Here is a 23,276-nt window from a genome sequence, read left to right as displayed (position 1 = left end):
AAAGTAGAAAATATTGGAAGCATTACTTTAACTGAATGGTCAGTATCTGAAAGACTAGCTTCAGAAAGGCCACCAGATAAGTAGTTATTTTTTTAGTCAACAAACAATAAATAGAAAAGAAAATACTTCATTAATGTCCATGATTTTAAAGGATACAATTCTACCTTGAAGTATGAACCCAAGCGTATAAGCACATCTGAAACTAAAGACCTTCATGTTGGCAAATATTGTAGAAGCTTTGTGTCTCAATTTTATTGGAACACACTGCTCTAGCTGACATCTTGGATAAAGCCCATCTGATGAACCCTACCAAGGACTTACCTGTAAGGTCTTATAATGTTATGCTAATACATGCTAAATACAATATAAATGGAAAAGAGCTCATTTTGTCCTGGAAACAACCCTTGAAATCGTTTCTAGTCCTTTTTATAGGCGAAAAAGGTATACAACAGAGAAAGTACATGATATTGATCAAAGAAACCAAACATTTGTCTGTTGGTGAATTGTCCATTTGCTTTGTGAATGCAGGTACAATCAAATTGACTGGTAAGGTGAGCACAACTGCCTATCACTGTGCATTAGTGCAGAGTGAACGAGCTGTCCAATCTCCATGTACAGGTTTACAAATGGTGCCTTGGTCAAGTGAACTAAATGGTAATATACTCATAGTGGGATCTAATGATTCAAACAAATATTCTACCTTAATATCAAATTAGCACTTGTCCAACAAGTTAAGCATAATAACCATAAATGTCAAAGATAAACTTCTTAAAATTGGGGGAGTAAAACTTGAACTGCGGCTATAGAAATCACTCACATTAGATATTTGGTATTTAACAGGGTATTCTTCACACATTTTATAATTTTCCATAACTCTGGAATGATAATCAGGAGACAAATGGGATAATTTAATAACACTCAGAAGTGTCTTGATAATTAACTAATAACAGATTTTTACAGTCTATTGAGAATTGCGTTACCAGATTTATTTCACAAAGCCCTGTGTGGGTAACTTATTTAACAACTTTAATCAGTCTGGACAGAACTGAATTAATCTGTACTCTTCAAAGCAAAAGAAAAGAAAGGAAAGGAAAAGAAAAAAAGAGAAGAAAAGAAAAAAAGAAATCAGTAGCAAAAAGAAAGCAAGGCTTCAACCTAAGTAAGTTGAAAAGATGTCAGATTAAATAGCCCCAAAATATACAACCATGTGCAACTATTTAGCATGATGGTTTGATTTGTGGAAATCTCTCCCTCAGGAAAACACTTTAAGTATCTGAGGTTCAAATATAAGAAGGAATAAGCAAGAATTAAAGCATTACTATAAAACCTAACAAAATGAAGAAGTGTTTATGTCTTATTTATCTCTATTTCCCTTTTCTTTGTCTAATATACATAAAAAATACTATTTAACAGTAATTACTGAGGATGTTTCTTTGATATTTTTAATTATTAGCACTCCCTCCTTCTTTATGCAACTTTACAGAATCTCAAATTGTTGCTATCTGGTGACAATTTTTAAGTTTGCTTTTGATGGATCATTTATTACATTAGGTAGTACTGTGTAAGCTGTCAAAGTTGGAAGGTAACATCAGGAAAATTGAGAAGAAAACTCCTCTAACATTTATAAAGTGTCAACTACTAAGAGCTGTGCTAAGTACTAGGGGAGCACAAATAAACCAGACATTACAGCACTCAAGGTTCTTCAAAGAACTCCAGGAAGACTTCAATCCGGCTGCTAAGTGATGCATTGGATTTCAGTCATACACAGATTCTGTAGTGAAGTAGCATAGAAGAGGTTGTAATCAGCTTCACATGTTAAGGTAAAGAAAGACTTCAGAGGTGGTAACAAGAAAGCTTGAATTTTGACCTTGAATTGGAATTTTTCAGAGGAACAGTGAGGGTTTCAGTAACATGAAAAGCCAGTGCCTGCTTGGTTAATGATGACTAAGTTGTTATTGCCAAACCAAAAATTTGATATTACTAATGAGGCTGGCTCTGAATAGCTCTATTTCTTTATATTCCTCTGCTGTTATGAATACTAGACTTTCTCCTCTCCAGTTAGTCTGCTCTTCTCAGTCTTCTTTATGTGCTATGTTCTCTCACATTTCTAGACCTTTACCTACCCTGCTTTCTCTGACTGGAATGCTTTCTGCTCCAGGTCGACATGGTGAACTACTTGGCATCTTTCAAGACACAGCTTAAAAGAAGCAATTCTGACACATTTCCTTTGCCTGGTCCCTACAACTTATGAGTTGAAAATAATTTCTTTTATGATCTTATTGAATCTTATCCTTACGTATTCATTCATTCATTTATTCATCCAATTATCTACTCATCTAGTTATTCTCTCACTCACTTGTGCAAGACATGTTCGTTAACCCTTTATTATGTGCCAAGCACAATGCTAAGAACAGGAGATCCACTTAGAGCAAGAGAAAGAACTTTTGATGTTAAGCTGAACTGAACATTACAGTAGCTTGAAGTATTGTAGCTGAAAGTAATTGAAAATATGTGAGATTGCCTAGGACATCAATTGGGGACAGAAAAGGGAAATTTGATAGAGCAAGTTTAAGGCCATGGTTCAAGAAAAATAAACCATTTATTTCTGGGTAAACTTGTGAAACATATAATAAGTGCTAAGAAGTAAACTCAGAGATGATGTGATAAACAGTAACTCTAGTGGGAGGAGATTGCTTTTTAGGAAGCATACTCACATATATTTTTCTGAGTCAAATATTTGGAAGTGACATTTAACTGATATATTAAGGACATAAAAGAGTGGAGGAGAGCATTTCAGTTAAGGGAAAACAAAAACAAAAACAAATGATAATGATCAGAAGTGGAAATGTACTTGGCCAGTTTAAGAATAGAAATTAAACCCATGATGTAGGAACATTCTACTATTATGTTCCTGATGTACAAAAAAATGCCTAACACTCAATTATTAGCTATAGTCACTCTACTGTGTTAGTGGAGACTTAAAATGTATTCCTTCTATTTAACTGTAAGTTTTCACGCATCAACCAACCTTTCTTCACCACGACCCGCCACCATTCCCAATCTTTGGCAACTTTTTAATTCCGTATTTCAAAATAGCTAGAAGAGATGATTCTAAATGTTCCCAACATGAGAAAAAGATAATTGTTTGAGGTGATGTATGGTTTACATATCCTGATTTTATTATTACACGTACTATGCGTGTAGCAAAATGTCACATGTACCTCATAAATATGTACTATTATTATGTGTCAATAAAATGCCAGACACATAGTAGGCATCCAATCAATATTTGCAGATTAAATAAAAGATGAGGAAAAGGTAAATGATACTGTAGCCTAGTGAGACAGGAGAGTTATATGAAAGTAAAATATTGGGTGGGGTAAGGTTATGGGAAGAGACACAGATCATGATAAAAATTTTGGATTTTATTACAAATTCACTAGTGGATGGTGGAAAGTAAGTTCATGCCAGACTAGATTGAGAAAGAGAGCAGGTATGAGGCTAAAATTAAATAATAACATTCTATGGTGATTACATTGTCAAATATTCTTAAAGTCTAATATATAAGATTCAAAAGTATGTACGGTACCAGGCTTGCTTACAAAGTTCTCATGTGCTTAAAAAAGACTTGTTTTTGACCGTATGACATTTATTCAGGAGAAGACAAAACTCTGGAGACAGTAAAAAGACCAATGGTTGCCAAAGGACTAGAAAGAGGAAGAGATGAATAAGTAAAGTATGGGCGATTTTTAGGGCAATGAAATTATTCTATCAGATACCATAGTGTTGAATAAATGTCATTATACATTTATCAAAACCCATAAAATGTACAACACCAAGAGTGAGTCCTAATGAACTTCTTCCAGTGACAATAATGTGTCAATGTTGGTTCACTTATTGTAACCAACGTACCATCTGGTAGAGGAATTGATGGTGAGGAAGGCTGTGTATATGTGTGTTTGGAGAGGCATAGGGGGACTCTCTATCAAGTAGAAATATTTCCACAATGCAAAATTAATGATAAATAGGTACATGTAACTGGAGGGAGGGGATTTAATTGCAATTAAAATGTTGAGGAACACACTTCAGGAAATGCTGACATGGGCAGACAGAGCAATCAATGGTTTTAATTTTTTATTTTTTAAATAGATTTTGAGGGTGCAAGTGCAGTTTTGTTGCATGGATATATTGTGTAGTAGTGAGGTTTTTGTGTAACCACCACCAAAAGAGTGTATACTGTACCCATTAGATAATTTCTCATTTCTCATCCCTCATCTACCCTTCCACCTTTACAAGTTTCCAATTGCTTCATTTTGAAAAATCCCCAAAGTAAAAGATCCTAGTGAAAAGTCGCAAATGCAAATAAAATAATTATTTTAAAAACAATTTTAGACTCATGTTTCATCATTCCTAATTCGGGAAAATATTATTATTTATGTTCAAGAAAGAACATTCTCCTCTATAACCATAATAAGATTAACAAATCAGTAAATTAACATGAATAAAATACTCTGTGTAATCCTCATTCTCCTTTCAATTTTTACAACTTATCCTAATAATACTCTTTGTAGCCACAGGTTTCCTTTCAATTTTTTTTCAGGAGAGAAAGATTTTATTTATAAAACATACTGGTATATTATCAGCATACAAAAATCTGTACATATTTAATGTATACAACTGGATGAGTTTGGTGATAAATATGTAGCAATGAAATAATCACAATAGCTATGCCTCAACACACCCACCACTTCTAAAAATTTCTTCCAATTCTATTTATTATTATTATTATTTTTACATGTTAGAAAAACAATTAAGATCTAACTTATTCACAAAATTTTAAGTATACAATACAGTATTGTTTATAGGCACTGTGCTGTCTAGTAGATTTCTCTTTTTTTATTTTTTCTTTTATCTAAAGATTTCTAAAATATATTCATCTTGCATAATTAAAACTTTGTACCCTTCAACTAATAGCTCCCTGTTTTCCCTTCCTCCCAGCTCCTGGCAACTGCTATTCTACTCTCTGATTCTATGAGTTTCATTATTTTCTTTCCACATGTAAGTGGCATTTTATAACATTTGTCCTTCTGTGTCTGACTTATTTCACTTAACACAATGTACTCTAAGGTTTATTCATGTTGTTGCATATGGCAGGATTTCTCTTCAATAAATAGTGTTGAGAAAACTGGATATCTACATAAAAAATGAAATAGGCCCCTGTCTTACACCATAAACAAAAATCAACTCAAAATCGATTCAAGATTTAATTTAAACCTAGCAACACAAAACACCTAGAAGAAAACAGACAAAAAGATACTTGACATTGGTCTTGGCAATAGTTTTTTGGAAATGATACCAAAAGCACAGGCAACAAAAGCAAAAGTAGACAATTGGGACAGCATCAAACCAGAATGCTTAGGCATAGCAAAGGAAACAATCCACACGATGAAAAGGAAACTTATGGGATGGGAAAAATGTATTTGTAAACCAAATGTCTTAGTCCACTGAGGACATTATAACAAAATACAATAAACTGGGTAACTTTAAACAATAGAAATGTATTTCTTATAGCTATGAAGACTGGGAAGTCCACGATTTAGGCACTGATACATTTAGTGTCTGGTGAGGACATACTTCCTAGTTCATAACATGGCCATATTTTCACTATAACCTCACATGACAGAAGAGATGAAGAGTCTCACTTTGGCCTCTTTTAAAAAGTCTCTAATACTATTCATGTATATTTGTCATTGCCAAATAGTTACTTCCAAAATGCCCTACCTTTTTGTACCATCACATTGGGGGTTAGAATTTCAACAAATGAATTTTCAGGGGATACAAACCCTTGGACCATAGAACCATGTATCTGTTATACGCGGTTAACATCCAAAATATACAAGTACTTCTTTGTATAGAAGACATAGCCAAAAACCCCCAAATAATTCAATTTAAAAATAAGCAAAGGAGCGCAAGAGGTGTTTTTCAAAAGAAGAATACAAATGGCCAACAGGATATGAAAAGGTGCTCAATATTGCTAATCATCAGAGAAATTCAAATCAAAATCATGGTGAGATATCACCACCCACATTTTCAGGTGATTATTAATAAACAAAGAAATTTTAAAAACTACAAAAGGCAAGTATTTGTGAGGATAAAGAGGAAATGGAACACTTGTACACTGTCAGTCAAAATGTAAAATGGTGCAGTCACTATGGGAAACTCTATGGAGTTTCCTCAAGAAATTGAAACTGGAACAATCATATGATCCAGCAATTCCAGTTCTAAGTTTATATACAAAGGAACTGAAATCTTGGAGAGATATGCATTCTCATGGTCATTACAGCATTATTCACAATAGCCAAGATATGAAAGTAACCTAAATATCTATCAATGATTGTATAAAGATAAAATATGTTATAAACATACAATAGAATATTTTTCAGCCTTCAGCTCAGAATTATGTGTTACAGTTAGGTTTCTTTTGTTATCTTTAGTTTGTATCAATTACTTTGATATTCATATTCATGATGTTGGCACTTTTGAAGAATATGGGTCAGATATTTTGTAGAATACCCTACACTGTGGGCTTGTCTGATGTTTTCTCATGACTCAGGTTACACATATTTGGCAGAAAAAGAAAGAAGTATTCTTTTCATTGTATTCTATAGGACGCCACAAAATTTAAGTTTGTTGCATTACAAGTTAGATTCACTTTGATGACTTGATTAGTGTAGTGTGTGCCAGCCTTTTCTCACTGTAATGTTACTCTTTTTATTTTCGTAATTAATAAGTTATTTATGGGATTAAACTTAGTGCTATGTAAATATCCTGTTCCTCACTGTAGCAAAGTCACCCTAAGGTGATCCCTACTGATTCCCACTTTCAATTCTCTCTCCTTGAGTATAGGATGTAACTGTGGCTTATTTCTAACTAGTAAAATATGGTAAAGATGATAGGATATCACAATCATAATTTGTTTTGTTAATGTGTGATACTCCATCTTGCTAGCCAGTTTACTCTAGAATTAGCGTCTCTGTTGCTCACTTCGCGGAAGTCAGCTTGAGTTCTACAGTCATAAGGAAATAAATTCTGCCAACAATATGAGTGCATTTAGAAGCAGAACCTTTCCCATTCAAGCCTCCAGATGAGAACGCAGCCCTAGTCAATTCTTTGTTTGCAGCTTTGCAAAGGACTCTGGTTAACACCCTGATGGCAGACTTGCAGAGAATCCCAGTCACAGTGTATTGCTGAAGCCCTAAGATAACAAATGCATGCTATTTTAAGATGCTGCATTTGTGAAAATTTGTTACACAGCATACAAAATTAATATACTTATCAAACTTTCTATGAATTAATTACCTCAGTATACATTCTGATTTTATTTATTCTTATCTTATTGAATGGGTTATGATCTGGTACTATCAATATTTCTTTATTCTTTATTTTTTGTTCTTCAGTTCTAATAACAGCTTTATTGAGATACAATTCACTGCCATACAACTCCCCAATTTAAAGGGCAATTCAGTAGTTTTTAGGATATTCACAAAGTTGTGCAACCATCGCCACAATCAATTTTGTATATTGATTTTGTATCTTGCCACTTTAGACACCCTTTTCCCACTTTTCATTTAGAAAAATGTTTTCGAGGTTTATGAATGTTGAACCTTGTATATATACCATGTTTCAGTATTTAATTTCTTTTTATTGACAAAGAATATTACATTATATGTATATATGACATTTTGTTTATCCATTAGTCAATTATAGTCATATATAGAGGTCACATAGATGCATATGTATATATTAAATACATACATATAGAGATTATGTATAGATATTATGTATATATTATTATGTATGGATTTTTATATATATGAAATATAGATGCATATACATATATACAAATAAACATACATACACATATAAATCTATATTTCGATGTGCATATATAGTATATGTATATCTATATTTCATCTGAGAGATGATCTATGGCATTTGAATTAGCATTGGAATTGAACAGTCCCCTAACTCCACAAATTTATGTAAAAGAAGGTAACTGCATATATATACAAATTGAGCAAAACTTATATTTCATCCTACATCTGTATCTATTGAAATTCCTGAATTTCTTCACATACTTTTAGTTCCAGTTCAACACCACTGAGTTCATGCTAATTTAATTTCTTTCCATGTTTATAATTCCCTTCATTAGCAATAAGAAAATTGACTCCAATTACTCTTCATAAATTACTTATTTGTTCAATTTCCGTGTATGTGAATAATTTTTTATTCCTATTGTGACTTCTCCTCCTCTCAAACACAGAGGCAGTGATCCCATGGGCTGAGGCTCAATGACAAGTCACCTTCACTACATACCACACCCTCCTTCTGCTCAGACCTCAATGCCTTGTTCCATGCAGCTCTCCCATGCACAGGTAGCTCTCCTCTCACTGCTGCAGCTGATACTACTCATTGTTCTGCTCTTTTGTAAAGACACTGCTTCAGTCTTCTTGGACTCAGACACCACATGTCAGATGTCTTTCAACATGGACATCTTCTTACCTTCCTTAGCCTCTAATATCTTTCACTGTCTATATTTCCAAAGAGGACGTTCTTATTCAGATGTGGCTCTCTTACCATGGATTGACTGCATTTCAGTGTGACTGTTTCCTTCATCACACAAAGCTCTGACAGCCCACACTGGAATGCCCATAATCTCTAATCTCAAACCAATACAGCCCACTCTTCAGTCTGAATTTTGCTAGTGCCATCATTCTAAAACAAATAGGAGACAGAGAAACTAATATACACAGAGTTGCAGATAAAAAGAAAAACATTAATTTTTAAAAATATACTGATGATGAGACAGGAGGAAAAAATGATTATGAGTTCAAAACATAAAGCCAAATAGCTTGCATTAGCAAAGTAAGAATTTTTAATGTAGTATTTTGTGAATAGTCAATTGCCATATCTTTCATATTTTGTAATTAAAATGTAAGTATATATACTCAGTTCTCCTCATGTAACTTTAAGCTCCTGACTAAATATTAAGTGATTTATTCTTTGCTTACTGAAGTTTCAGTATGTACAATTGACTTACATTTTAAAGAGAAAAGTAACAAAAAGACACATGTATACAAGAATAATTTTATGTAAAAGAAGATAACTGCATATATATACAAACTGATACATACAAACTGAGCAAAACTTATTTAGATAGCATATTATAATTTCAGATGACATATGGTCTTATTCTGCCATGTTAATATATATATTAATTTGTGAAATACTTATTAAAGTATAAATTATGTATTTAAATAATTAAGAAAAATAATAAGATACAGTGTTACGTAGGTATAAAGCTGAAAATGACCTTACAATCTATTAATATATGTGACAGAAAGATAAACAAGTTGAAGAGTTTCTTCTCCAGGAATTCACATTCTACTCAGTCAGGCAGAAAGCAAATAGATTATTACAAAACAACACAAGACTTTGAAAAATTATGATAAAATAAGGAGTTGAGGAAAAAAAACAGAGAAAATAACCATGACTTTGGAAACAATCTTTTCTAATAATTATTTTTTAAGGATTCTAAAAACCGTAAAATCTAAATGGCTTTTCCATGAGTCCAAATATTCAGTGTGAGAGCTAGGAATGGAAGCAATTCTTTCCTTATATGCCCTGGGTTAGTTTTTCTTTATTTTCAATATGCCACATTAAATTTAAAAGCAGACATTTTCTAGTATGGTATATCATGAAATATAGTTATATTTTATTCTAAAAAATAAACGATGCAGTTAACTGTAAAACATTTACACACACACACACAAACACACACACACACACACCCTGAAGCCAATGTAAAAATGTAGCTTGCAGTGAAGTAGTTAGTAATAAAGGAGTACAACTTCTGCATATTCAGCATATCTCCATCTAAGATGTTAATGAGGTGGAAAATTAAAAGAAATAACAGCACATGGGTCTTGTAATATTTCCCAACTCCTTTAGTGCTTTCTTTCTGTTATTCTTGTTGGAAAATATTTACAATAAATTTTGGTATAGACACTTATCAGTGTGCTAGTGAAAGAGTATAAATTCCTACTGATTTCTTGGATCACCAACCTGGGAAGATTTATGGAAATTTATTTTTCCTTTCATATCATTCTTTTATTCAAGTCTTCATATCTGAGTAAAAATAAAAGAACAAAAACCTTATATACTTTTTTATTTTTACATTTTTTTTCCTCCGCTGAGTTTTAGCTCTATAGGCTTTTATCTCCATATCAAATCAATAAGGAGAAATGAGGCAGCCCAATGCCAACAAGTTAAGGAGAAATTAAGCCATAGTGAAAATATGAAAATAAAGAAATCTCAGGAAGTAGAGTTTAAACTTAAGTTGTTTCTGCTAAATTTAATCTTTCCAAAACTACTATGTTTTAATAAATTCCCAGGCCAAGTCCGTAAGTGAAGCCCTGTAAGTGGTTAGAATTAGCAAATCCAAACATAAATAGCTGCTGCAAAGCTGTACTTACAGCACAGCATGTTTTGAACAGATGATGATGATGCTTCAAAATATAAAGTCAAATAGCTTGCTTTAGCAAAGTAAAAAGTTTTAATGCAGTACTTTTAATGCAGTCCTGCTGAAGACTAGGACCACTTGGAATCAGATTACAGATTCATTAAAGCAAACATTACATTTTTCTTTCTTAGTTGGCTACCTTTCTAACATCACAATTGTCTAAGTAGTTCCTGTAACCCAGAAGAGGCAATCATAGAAACCTCAATTATATAGAGTAACAACATTCAAAGAAATAATAGGTTTATAAAAATAGAAGATAAATTTTCTTTAAAATCTTAACAGATTGTTTCTTAATTTCCATTGCAGAGCTAAATCAAGAAAACAGGAAACACATATGCCCTTTCAATTTAATGTATGACCCCAAATGCAACACATACTAAAAGGTAGTTGATAAAATATGATGCTGAATGCTCTAGGCTATTTATCAAGAGTGTGCATACCATTCCCTCTACCTGAGTATATGGGTAATACATGTAAGTAAACTGTAAATCAAGGAAAACTAAAGTTTAGCATTTGGATTTTTATTTTATTTAACATTAATTTTGAAATGGTCATAAGCTAACACAACACTTATTACTCCATTTCTCAACTGGAACTCAAGGAATTTTATCATAATCTTTTTTTGTGATGCACTCTCATTCATGCATGAGCATAATTTCATCTCAATGTCTTACCTGTCCAAGATTACTATTCCAAATCCTATTTGTATTGTTTCTTGCATTTCTTTATATATAGTGTATATTCCAATGTTTTTTGAAATCTTATTTTTTTTAATTTAAAAAGCGTATTTTATTTTATATTGATTTTTAAGATTTAACTTTGGTGACTTACATATATATTCCAGATGATATACACCTCATAATGATGAAGTGGGGGCCTCTAAAAATCTATACCTCCATAAAGGAATGGAAACACTAGCAAATTTTTCAAAATTAATATTTTCAGAACGCTGGAAATTCACCAAAAGTTTAGAACAGTCCACAAAGTGTTTTTTTTTTTCCAAGAAAAAGGTCTGAATCTTGGTAAAAAGGGGTGAGATCGATAGCATTTGAATTACCATTGGAACTGAACAGTACCCTCACTCCACAAATTTGGTAGTCTTAACAACCATGGTAGCTGTGGAAAACAGTAGTCTAGTAGATGCTGGAGGCAGAATGTGTTTGGAGCTTTCAAAAACCCTGTCCATAAGGAATATTTACTATTACATCTGAAATGAGTGTTCCCTTAAAAAACCTCATTTACAGAGCTTGTGTTGATTTGATTTGATTCAGAGGTCACTCAGGGCATTAGCCAAAAACAATCGGCAGCAGTTATTTACCATTGTAGATGCCTAAAACGGCAATGCCAATTGAAGTAAATAGGAGGGTGGCAGGAAAACTTGAAAATAAATATGAGGAATAAGAATGCTTTAGGAGTCTTGAAAATCTCCAACATTTTCCTGAGACTATATGAGGTTCTATATAGGAGCAGAGTTGTGTACCTACACAGGAGAATCCTGAGAAGGCCCTAAGCTTTCATCTCTGGCTAATTTTGAGGTTCTGCAAAAGCACTAAGTGACGCTTAAGGTAGAGTTGTACACTGCCATACAATAGAGTGAAAGTCCCAGCGCACGCGTGCACACATACACACACACACACAAACATGCATACACACATGCCTCAAGAAAGAAATCTTTAGGTTCAAGTTATAGAAGAAAATCTCTGTCCAACCCTTAGCTGACCACTAAGCTAACCAATGAGACTTCAGTGGTTGCAAAAGACAAACAATCAAAAAACAAACCAACAACTTTACAAAATTAATCTTTAAAAGTCCCTAAAAAAACCCCAACAAAACATTATCAACAACTACAAATTTTAAGAAAGAAGAACAATACTATTACCAGTATATACATTTAAAATGTTCAGTTTTCAATAAGAAGTTAAAAGACAAACATAGAAACTAAATATATTATCCATGCACAGAAAAAAGAAAAAAAAAAAAACAATCGAAACTGTTCCTAAGGAACTCCAGATTTTAAACATGCTAGACAAAGCTTTTAAACCAGTTATTACAAATACGTTTAAAGAACCAAAGGAAAATACATCTGAGGAACTGAAGAAAAGACTGAGAATGATTTCTCACCAAATAAAGACTATCAATAAAGAGAGAAAAATTATAACAAACAAAATAGTAATTCTGAAGGTAAACATTATAATAATTGAAATTTAAAAATTCACTCGACATGCTCTGTAACAGATTTAAGCTAGTAGAAAAGAAATCAAAGAAATCAAGCAACATAAAGATAGATCAATCAAGGTTATCCAATACCAGTAACAGAAGGAATGTTGAAAAGTAATCAGTGCCTCAGAGGGCCCATAAAGAAAGCATACTAATTAGAGACATATCCACACTTTTTGAGGTTTAAAAAGAATCTGAAATTAAAATGCAAAAACTGACAGAATTAAAGTGAGAAATGTAGGATATAAAAATGACAGTGGAAGACTTCAACATCCCCAAGTTTAAGAATGGATATAACAATCTGATAAAATATTTTTATAAAGTATAAGACTTATAAAAAACAGAGTATACATCCTCCCCGTAAAAGACATCTATAGAAGAGTCCACCCAACAACAGCAGAATATATACTTTTCAATTGCAAAGGGAATATTTTCCAATATATGTTACGTTTTAGGCCACAAAACAAGCCTTCACAAATTTTAAAGCATTTCAAATTTTAAAGAATTTTAAAGCATAACTTTGTAAAAACAGTTTTTTAGACTAAATTAGAAATTAGTTGTAGAAGAAACTTTGGGAAATTCACAAATATATTGATACTAAATAACACACACCTGAATAAAGTACCGAAGAAGAAAGAACAAATAAATTAATAAATAATTTGAGATAAACACAAACATATATATTAAGTGTATATAAAATCAGTAGTACATATGTCTATGCATATATATTAACTGTATATAGAATTAACAGTTAGAAATAATCTCTTACATTTATTGTCAATTGTTTTTCAACAAGGGATCAAGATAATTAAATGGGGAATAGTTTTTCAATAAATGGTGGTGGGACAACTAAACATGCACAGGCAAATGAATGAAGTTCAACCCCAACATCATACACTAAAATCAATGTAATATGAATCACAGATGTGAGTATAAGAGATATCACTATAGAACTATTAGAAGAAAACGCGGAAGTAACGCTCTGTACTTTAGATTAGGAGATGTTCCACATCAGTGGAACAAACCACACACACACAAAATAGGTGAATTGGACTTCATCAACATTAAACATTTTTATACTTCAAATGACACCATTAAGAAACTGAAAAGACCAACCACATAATAGGAAAACAATAATTGCAAGTCATATATCTGGTACCTGATAAGGGACTTTTATCTAGATTATTTAAAGAACTCTCACAATTTCATAATTAAAAACCAAATGACAATTTTAAAATAAGCAAAAGTCTTGAACAAATATTTTTCAAAGATGGTGTAGCAACGGCAAATGAACCCATTAAAAGATAGTTTACGTCATTAGCTATTAGGATTATACAAATCAAAACCATAATGAGATCCTCATTCACACCCCCAAGAGGATGGCCCAAATTAAAAAGACCAAATTAAAAATTAAAAATAGCTTGGTAAGATATAAGGAAATTGAAAGTCTTATACATTGCTGGATAATTGTGAAAGGGGCAACCACTGAGGAAAAAAGTTTGTAAATTCTTCAAAATGTTAAATGTAGAGATAACAGATGACTCAGCTATTTCATAAATAATTTTATGTCCAAGATAAATTAAAACTTACATCTACACTAAAACATATAAATGAATGTTCATACCAGCATTATTCATCATAGACAAAAAAGTAGAAATAACCCAATCATCCATATGACAGATGAACAAATAAATTATGACATATCCATACAATAGAAGATTACATGGCAATAAAAAGGAATAATATGCTGATGCATGCTACAATATGGATAAACAGTGAAAACATTATGCTAATAGAAAGAAGCTAGTCAAAAAAGAACATATGTTGTATAATGTGATTCATATAAAATGTCCAAAATAGGCAAATCTATAGAAGCTGAAAATAGGTTAGTGGTTGTTTCAGGCTGGAGTTGGGATGTGGTATCAGGAGTAACTACTAAAGGATATGGGATTTATTTGAGGGGTGATGTCAGTGTTCTAAAGTAGAAGTAACAATTGTATAATACAGCTCTGTGAAAATATTTTAAAATACAAAAGTATGTATCTTAAAACAATGAATTTTAGTATATGTGAATTATATTTAATAAAGGTATTATACAAACCACATCACTGTGTTCCACCCATATTGCTACATGTAGATATATTTATTTATTTGATAGCTATATAATACTCATTGCATTTTTATCACACCTCTGATAAGAGGCATTTGAGCTATCTACAGGTCTTTGGTAGTATTAAAAGTGCTGCAATGAGCATTCTTGTGTCTATCCTCAGCTACATAAGCACAAGAATTTCTCTCTTTGCCATGTAAAGTTAAGACGGCATACAAACAGAAAAAAAAAGAAAAGAAACAGTTTGAGTTGTGTGTTCTGTGTTTTTTTTATTTGTTTGTTTTAGCAAGTTTGAAATGACTGGAGGCAAAAAGGAACCAGGTAAAGTTAAATACAAATTAATTACTGCAGAAACTTTCACATTTCTGGAAAGAGCAATAGGATGGTGCTACCCAGAGCCCAAGGTCACTGTAACACTAAATCAGCTCTCTTGAAGACTTGGGTAACTAAGAATCTAGAAGCTCACATTCACTGGCTGCTGCTGCTTTCTCAGTTGCCACCGTCCCTGCCACCAGGGTGCTGTCACCATCACTACTGGCACCATAGTTTCCATCACCACTACTGCTATTGCTGTTAATAACGTCACCGCCATGTCCTTGCTAGAGCATCACTGCCAGACTGAAAGTAGGAATCATAGAAAAGTGGAGTTCTTTTCCTGCAGATCATTGACAGAACAGAGCAGTAAACCAGCTGACAAGGGCATCTAGGAAATGTAGTTTACAGACCTCTGACATGGTAAGACAGAGGAAAGTACCGAGAGCAAGTGTGGAAATGAGAGGCACCTAAAGCTTTCCAGCACGGTCCAAACTCTTGAACACATAGTATCCTTACAGATCTGCCTACCCCTGTCTAATCTTCTATATAATAACAATAAAAACCATATCCTATTTTTCATAACAGAAAGCCACTAGACTTCATACAAAGATGCACCCTCTCAAAACTGCACCGAGTCCATGAATTCATTTCTAGAAATGTTAATTGCCCCACTAACAGAGTCACAAGACATCTAAATAGTCTGCAGTGTAAAGACAAAATCATAAAGCTAAGCATGGACAGCTTTTACAATTTAAGTTAATAAGGAAACGGAAAATTATAAAATGCCTAATATATTAAAAATGTACATAATACACAAAGTAAAAAAGATCCACAGCTACTACAGTCCTTGTTTCTATAACTTGTCTCAAGGCTATAGTTTTTGTTTGTCACTTTCATATTCATTCTCCATTCTACATTTTCTTCTCCCTCATTTGGCATCTCAGCCGGTCAAGATTCCTAATGAGATGAATCGAACTGTCTTTGCTGAAGGTTAAGAATCATTGGCAGAACTAGGTTTCAGATTTAATTTTCTTCCATTAATTGTATATGAATTGGAGTCAATTAATCTAGACAATATAGTAGCTTTCTCATATACCTGTTTATTAAATGGCAAGAGGAACCCCTAATTTTAGTTCTAAGGAACAATATTTTTGTCGTCTAGCAAAAATAACCTTTCTTTTAAGGAAGAAGTGAAATATTTACAACTAAGTTATTTAAGTGCAAACAATGAGAATAGACATTCTTGCGTCTAGTTTTTAATTCCCAGATATGAGCATTTAACCCCTAAAGAAGAAGAGGCCTTTACAGAGGGCATTCCTTAGATTATAGAAGAAGTTCAAAGATTTGGAAAAAGAGGTACTGGAAAGGAAACTGTATTAATTAGCCCCTACAATTTCTACTTTTCTCTAGGCTTCCATCTCAGAGTAGTACTTCTTGCTTGCAAGATTTTATTCCTGAGGATCCCTAAATTGCAACTAATTACTCCTAAGCCAATGTCAGCATACAAAGAAAAAATCTCTTAAAGTTCCTTTCCAACTTAATTATCCCACAGATGTAATAGCCCTGCTTCCAGCAAAAGCAAATCTTCACCTCAATGGTTTCACACTCACTAATTTATAATAATGATTCTTCAAATCATCCAGTGGGTTCCAAGGTTTTTTCCATTGTGTTGTTTTCTCTCAGTTGTTCCTTTGGAGTTTATCTTGGCTAAGGCTGTGCCAGTGCAGCATCTTGCTAGTAACTGAATAAAAAAGCATGCAGAACTGTGTAACAAGTGTGCAGAAGCTGTTTAATCATAAGTGCATGGTTTATTTCCTTGCTGATATCCAATAGATAAGGAGATATTTAAATCACTTTACTAAATATTGTTTAAATCAAATTCCAGAAGGAATAAAATTCCACATATCCATATGTTACCACACCTAAAGGTATAACACCTTGTTGGAAATTGACTCCAGAGACAGTTTGAGTATCACAAATAAAATCAGATTACTTTATAATTGCATCTTGTTTTTAACCAGAAGGGTTGTTACCCTAGGTTGAATGCCTGTTTCATTCACTAGACATGAGATTTAATTATTCAAAATAGTTTCCAAAACCAAATATACACTCAAAACATGAACACTGAATTACATGAAACATGAAATCACTGATAAAAAATTGCAAAAGAAAAAATAAAAAAACAATAAAATATGATCCATGGAAATGCACACTAAAATAGAAATTGCCAAAAATGGTTTCCAAATAATTTATCTTAAAATATATATACAAAATTCTAAAGTCACTTCAAAATAGTCAGCAATCTTTTAGCTGTATTGTTTGTGATTTTCTTAGAATGTGTTAATTAAATATTTTATTGTGAGATAATCACAGATTCACATAGAGTTATAAGAAATAATATAGAGTGGCCCTCTATGCTTTTCATAATGCCTAGTTTCCCCCAGTGGTAGTATCTTGCAAAACAATAATGAAGTAAAATATCCCAGATGTTGATATTGGTACAGATTACCACAAAAATCCCTCAAGTTGACCATTTATACTCATATCCACTTCCCTCCTAACCACCCTCCACCACTCTTTCCTCATCCCTGGGAAACCATTAATCTGTTCTTTATTTGTAAAATTTTGTCACTTCAAGAATGGTGTATAAATGGAGGGTTACCTTTTGGAGTTGGCTGTTTTTCATTCAGCATTATTCTCTAGCAATTCATCCAGGTTACTGTATATTCACAGTCCCTTCCTGTTCATTGCAGTGTGCTACTCCATGGTGTGCAGGAACCACAGTTTGTTTTTCCATCCACCTACTGAAGGACATCTGGGCTGATTCTAGTTTCAAATAAAAGTTACTACAAATAAAACTGTTATGAACATGTGTGCCCAGACTGTAATATAAATATAAGTTTTCATTTATCTGGGATTAATTTCCAGGAGTGCAATTGCTGGGTCATATGATAATTGCATGTTTAATTTCAACAGAAACTGTCAAAATGTCTTCCAGAGTGGGTGTATCATTTTACGTTTCTACTGGCACTGAAAGTGTCATCTACTTTCTCTCTTTTATCAACAGAATTTGTGCTTCTTGTTTTTGTTGTAACATTTTAAATTTGCATTCTTTCACTAACATTTTGTGAATTATCAGCATACAAGTCTCCTGTGATTTTGCAGAACTCACTGACAAATAAAGTTCCAGTTATTTCATCAATTTTGTAAGCTTCTTCATGTGGACAATTACGTCTTCTGCAAATGTAGATTTCTTCATTTCCAATGTGTATTTCTTTTTGTTGCCCTCACTGGTTAGAACTTCCAGTATTATGCTGAATAAGAATGATGAGAGGGACCATTTTTGTCTTGTTTTTTTCTCTTAAGAGAAAGGAATTCAGCTATTCATCATTTAGTAAAGTATTATCTGTAGATTTTAGATGCTCATTATGAAGGTTAGGAAATTTTCCTGTATTCCTCCTGTGTGGAGAGATCTCATAAATGAGTGTTGAATTTTGTTAAGCGGTTTTTCTGCACAATTGATATGATCATGTGATTTTTCTTCTTAGTCTATTAACATAGTGAATTATTATAATGAATTTTAAATTATTAAATTAGCCTTACATCCCTGGAATAAATCTCAGTTGATCTTGATGTCTAATTCTTTTAATATACTGCTAAGTTCTATTTGCTCATATTTAGATAAGAATTTGTGCATTATAATAATGATATTTGTGTTTAGTTTTCCTTCCTTTAAATATTGTTTTCCAGTTATGTAGTGGCCTCAAAAATATTTGGAAGTATACATTCGTAATTGCTTATTAAAGCGCTTCCACTATGACTGGTTCAAACTCGTTGGATAGTACTGAGATCACTGTTACCTTGATGTTGGCATTTATTGACTCTCTGTTCATCCTTGCTGATAATATCACAGAGATCGGTATGGTTCATTATTATTAAAATCTGGATATTTTGAGTATTATATTATCAGACACTGAACCTTATTTAAGCCTTCCTTGGTAGCGAGCTTCCCCTGACACTGCTCCAGCAGAGGTTGGGGAACTATCATCTCCTTATTGCCAGGTCAGATGAGGTGCCCAGTTTCTGCATTTGGCCTCCATTGGCACATGATAAGAGTAGGGGCTTGCTATTGTCTGAATGTTGGTGCTCCACCTGAAACTTCTATGTTAGAACCTAATACCCAACAAGAGGTTATTGAGGGGCAGGGCCTTTGGGGAAATGAATAAGTCATGAGGATGGAGGCTTCATGAACGGGATTAGTGTCTTTATAAAAGAAGTTGAAGAAAGGGTACTGTATTAGTCTGTTTTCACGCTGCTGATAAAGACATACCTGAGACTGGGAAGAAAAAGAGGTTTAATTGGTATATAGTTCCGCCTGACTGGGGAGGCCTCAGAATCAGGACAGGGGGCAAAAGGCACTTCTTCCATGGCAGCAGCAAGAGAGAATGAGGAAGAAGCAAAAGCAGAAACCCCCGATAAACCCATCAGATCTCATGAGACATATTCATTATCATGAGAATAACATGGAAGAGACCAACCCCCATGATTCAATTACCTCCCCCTGGGTCCCTCCCACATTATGGGGGAATTCTGGGAGATACAACTCAAGTTGACATTTGGCTGGAGACACAGCCAAACCATATCATTCTGCCTCTGGTCCCTCCAAATCTTATGTCCTCACATTTCGAAACAAATCATGCCTTCCCAATAGTTCCCCAAGGTCTTAACTCATTTCAGCATTAATCCAAAAGTCCATAGTCCAAAGTCTCATTTGGAAAAAGGCAAGTCCCTTCCACCTATGAGCCTGTAAAATCAAAAGCAAGCTAGTTACTTCCTAGATAAAATGGGGGTACAGGCATTGGGTAAATACAGCCATTCAAACGGGAGAGATTGGCCAAAACAAAGGGTTACAGAGTCCATGCAAGTCTGAAATACAGTGAGGTAGTCAAATTTTAAACCTCCAGAATGATCTACTTTGACTCCAGGTCTCACATTCAGGTCACACTGATACCAGCGGTGCATTTCCATGGTCTTGGGCAGCTCTGCCCCTGTGACTTTCTGGGTACAGCCTAACGCGGCTGCTATCATGGTCTGGCCTTGAGTTTCTGCAGCTTTTCCAGGTGCACAGTGCAAGCTGGGGACACACCCAAATCATATCATGTACACACACCTTGTACCATGTGAGTACACACAGAAGGCACCATCTATGAGGAACAGGCCCTCACCAGACACTGAGGCTGCCTGTACCTTGATCAGAAGACTCACATGGGTCTCTCTAAGCTAAAGTCATAGTGTTAACTGTGCTGCATTCTTTTTTGGCAGCTCTCAGGAAAAAACCATTCCTTATCTTACCTATTTTCCAGAGGCTGCTCACATATTTTGGCTCTTGGTCCCCTTTGTTCTTCAGAACCAACCATACTGGGTCACTTCCTTCTTAGGTTTCCATTTCTCTGGCTCTCTTCTTTCTCCTTAATATTTTAAAAACCTTTGCAGTTATATTGGGCACGTCTGAATAATCCAGGATAACCTCACTATTTTAAGATCAGCTGATTTACAATTTTAATTCTGTCTTCAAATATATTTCCCCTTTGCCATGCAATGTAACAGATTTACAAGTTATGAAGACTAAGACATGGACATTATTGGAAGGCCTATTATTCTGCCTATTACACTTAGAATAATTGTCATCGTTTTTGCAGTAAATTTCTTAAAGGCCAGAACTATTTCTATGTGAATTATGTATTCAGAGTTTGGCAAGATATCCCTGTGAGCTAACCCCAAACATCATCTACCCTTCCTCATACATTTTAGCTGTTAATTTATTGCTAGTGGTAGGGAATTGGGATAGGAGAAGTGTCTTAGGTTTGAAATACAAAACTCTAATCAAGATTACTTATATTTTTCTGATGTTAAAGCATTTTAGCATAAGTTATGTTAGCAATAAATCAAGAAGAAAAATAGAATAATTGTACTAGGAATCTCATTTATTCACCTCTTTCCTACACTTTTGCATGCTGAGGACAGGAAGAGGATATAAAGGGGGAAGGAGAGACTCAAACACCACCTCACTTTGTTCCTCCAGGTTGTACAAAGGTGAAGATGTCCTGACTATGGTAGATCTCATTCTGGGCTCTTAGATCATCAACAGGTGAGCACAGGAGAGGTAACCTGATAACATTGAGAAGAAGGTAGGTTATGATGTTGTTCCCTCATGAGGTGACTGGCTTGATGTTTTGTTGTTGTTGTTGTTGTTGTTGTTGTTGTTGTTGTTGTTTGAGACACAGTCTCGCTGGGTTGCCAGGCTAGAGTGCAGTGGCACAATCTCTGCTCACTGCAAGCTCCACCTCCTGGGTTCAAGCGATTCTCCTGCCTCAGCCTCCTGAGTAGCTGGGACTACAGGCATGCGCCACCACACCCAGCCGATTTTTGTATTTTTAGTAGAGTCGGGGTTTCACCATGTTGGCCAGGATGGTCTTGATCTCTTGACCTCATGATCCACCCTCCTTTGCCTCCCAAAGTGCTGGGATTACAAGCGTGAGGCCACTGTGCCTAGCCTGGTTTCAGGTTTTAACCTCAGTTTTGCAAATTAGGATCTGACAACTAATTGAATAAATTGGACTGTTGGTACCATCTACTTGACTTTCCATCACCAGGGATGGGTTTAAGTGCCCCAATCCATTATCACAAAGGTTTAGAAAATATTTTCTAATTACTATTACAAATCACATGTTTCTGGGAACTACCTTATATTAACATAATTAGCTAAAATATTTAGAATCTAAAAGCTTAGCAGATAAAGTATGAATACTGATTCTCTTTCTATTTTCTCCTTGTGAACCATTATGATTACAGTGGAAGTGACAATGAGAGACACGTCCATTGATTTTATGCCTATTGAAATATAGCCTTAATAGTGCCAGGATGTTTCTACCTTTTGACACTTAAGTTCATTATTAAAAGTCAGTGAAGTGTCTCCCAAGAGTGCCTCCTTCACTAAGCTTTGTACTGTTACTGTCTTCACAATGAGCCATTTATTTTTGGTGGTCTTTTACACATGAGGCAGGAATTCACAAAGATGTCAAAAAAAAATAGTATAAAGACTGTATAATGAAATAAGTTTGAAGGACAAAGTGCAAAACTGTTTGCTTCCCACAAAATACCATGGAGAAATCAGAGTGACTACTGAATATACATTATATAATTATGTTAAAATAAATATATATATAAATAATAAAGTATCAACTATAAGTTTTGCTATGTAGTATTAAATAATTAGGTAGAAAATGTGGGAAAATATTTGTGGACTGGCCCTGAAAAAAGTATGCCTGAATCCCGCCAAAATTTTGTTATAGGATATAAAATTGGGAGACTTTTCATTACTTAACGGATTTAAATAACAAAGGATGTTTCAGGATTGAAAGAGAAAAGAAAAAACATATGAGCAATAGCAAAAAGTAATAAGAAATAAACAATTCAAGGTAACAATAACAAGAAAACAGTATTTCCATAAATACATGACATAGTATAAAATGAAATATCAGTATAAATCAAGTACATGTACAATTGTTTGGTTCAATATTTCTTACATTGAAAGAGCTTAACAATGTCAACTGTTATTTGATAGAAGCCATCTGAATGGAATTTCTTAAAGTTTCTATCACTAGACTTGTAAGCCTAATTTGTCATCTTCCTTCCTTTCACAATGCAAGAAATGTACCTATGGAGTCCTCCTTCCTGTCTTACAAAGCATAGCTATTTTCTTCTGTAACCCTAACCCTAATTCTGGCTTAAAATCCAGATCTAACCATCAGTTTCTGCATAATCAATCACTCCCGTTCTACAGAATCTTTGACATCTTGTATAATATTCAGTCATATCAAAGTAAGCTTCCAGGAACACGTCTTAGGTTCTGATAGAGTAGTGTCTAACCTAAAAACTCCTGGACAACTGGTGACATGAGACTTTTAGGACTCTCAGGAAGAGCAGATATGAAGGTTTGAAAGGAGAGTTTAGAAACAGGAGTGAGATATGAGTAGTATCAATGGAATCCAT

General features: G+C 33.9%; 1 long non-coding RNA gene across 2 annotated transcripts in view; it reads left to right on the top strand.

Moving 5' to 3' along the window:
- Positions 1-23,276, top strand: part of LOC139361890 (uncharacterized) — a 189,878-nt gene that overhangs the window by 49,197 nt on the left and 117,405 nt on the right. For both annotated transcript variants that reach the window (XR_011619775.1, XR_011619774.1), the window contains exon 2: positions 21,307-21,412. This is a non-coding gene — a long non-coding RNA (uncharacterized lncRNA). The remainder of the gene's footprint in view (positions 1-21,306; positions 21,413-23,276) is intronic.

The sequence above is a fragment of the Macaca nemestrina genome, chromosome 2 (genome assembly GCF_043159975.1).
Source record: "Macaca nemestrina isolate mMacNem1 chromosome 2, mMacNem.hap1, whole genome shotgun sequence".
Taxonomy (NCBI): domain Eukaryota; kingdom Metazoa; phylum Chordata; class Mammalia; order Primates; family Cercopithecidae; genus Macaca; species Macaca nemestrina.
The sequence above is the reverse complement of the archived record's forward strand: the minus strand, read 5'-3'. Positions and strand labels throughout refer to the sequence as shown.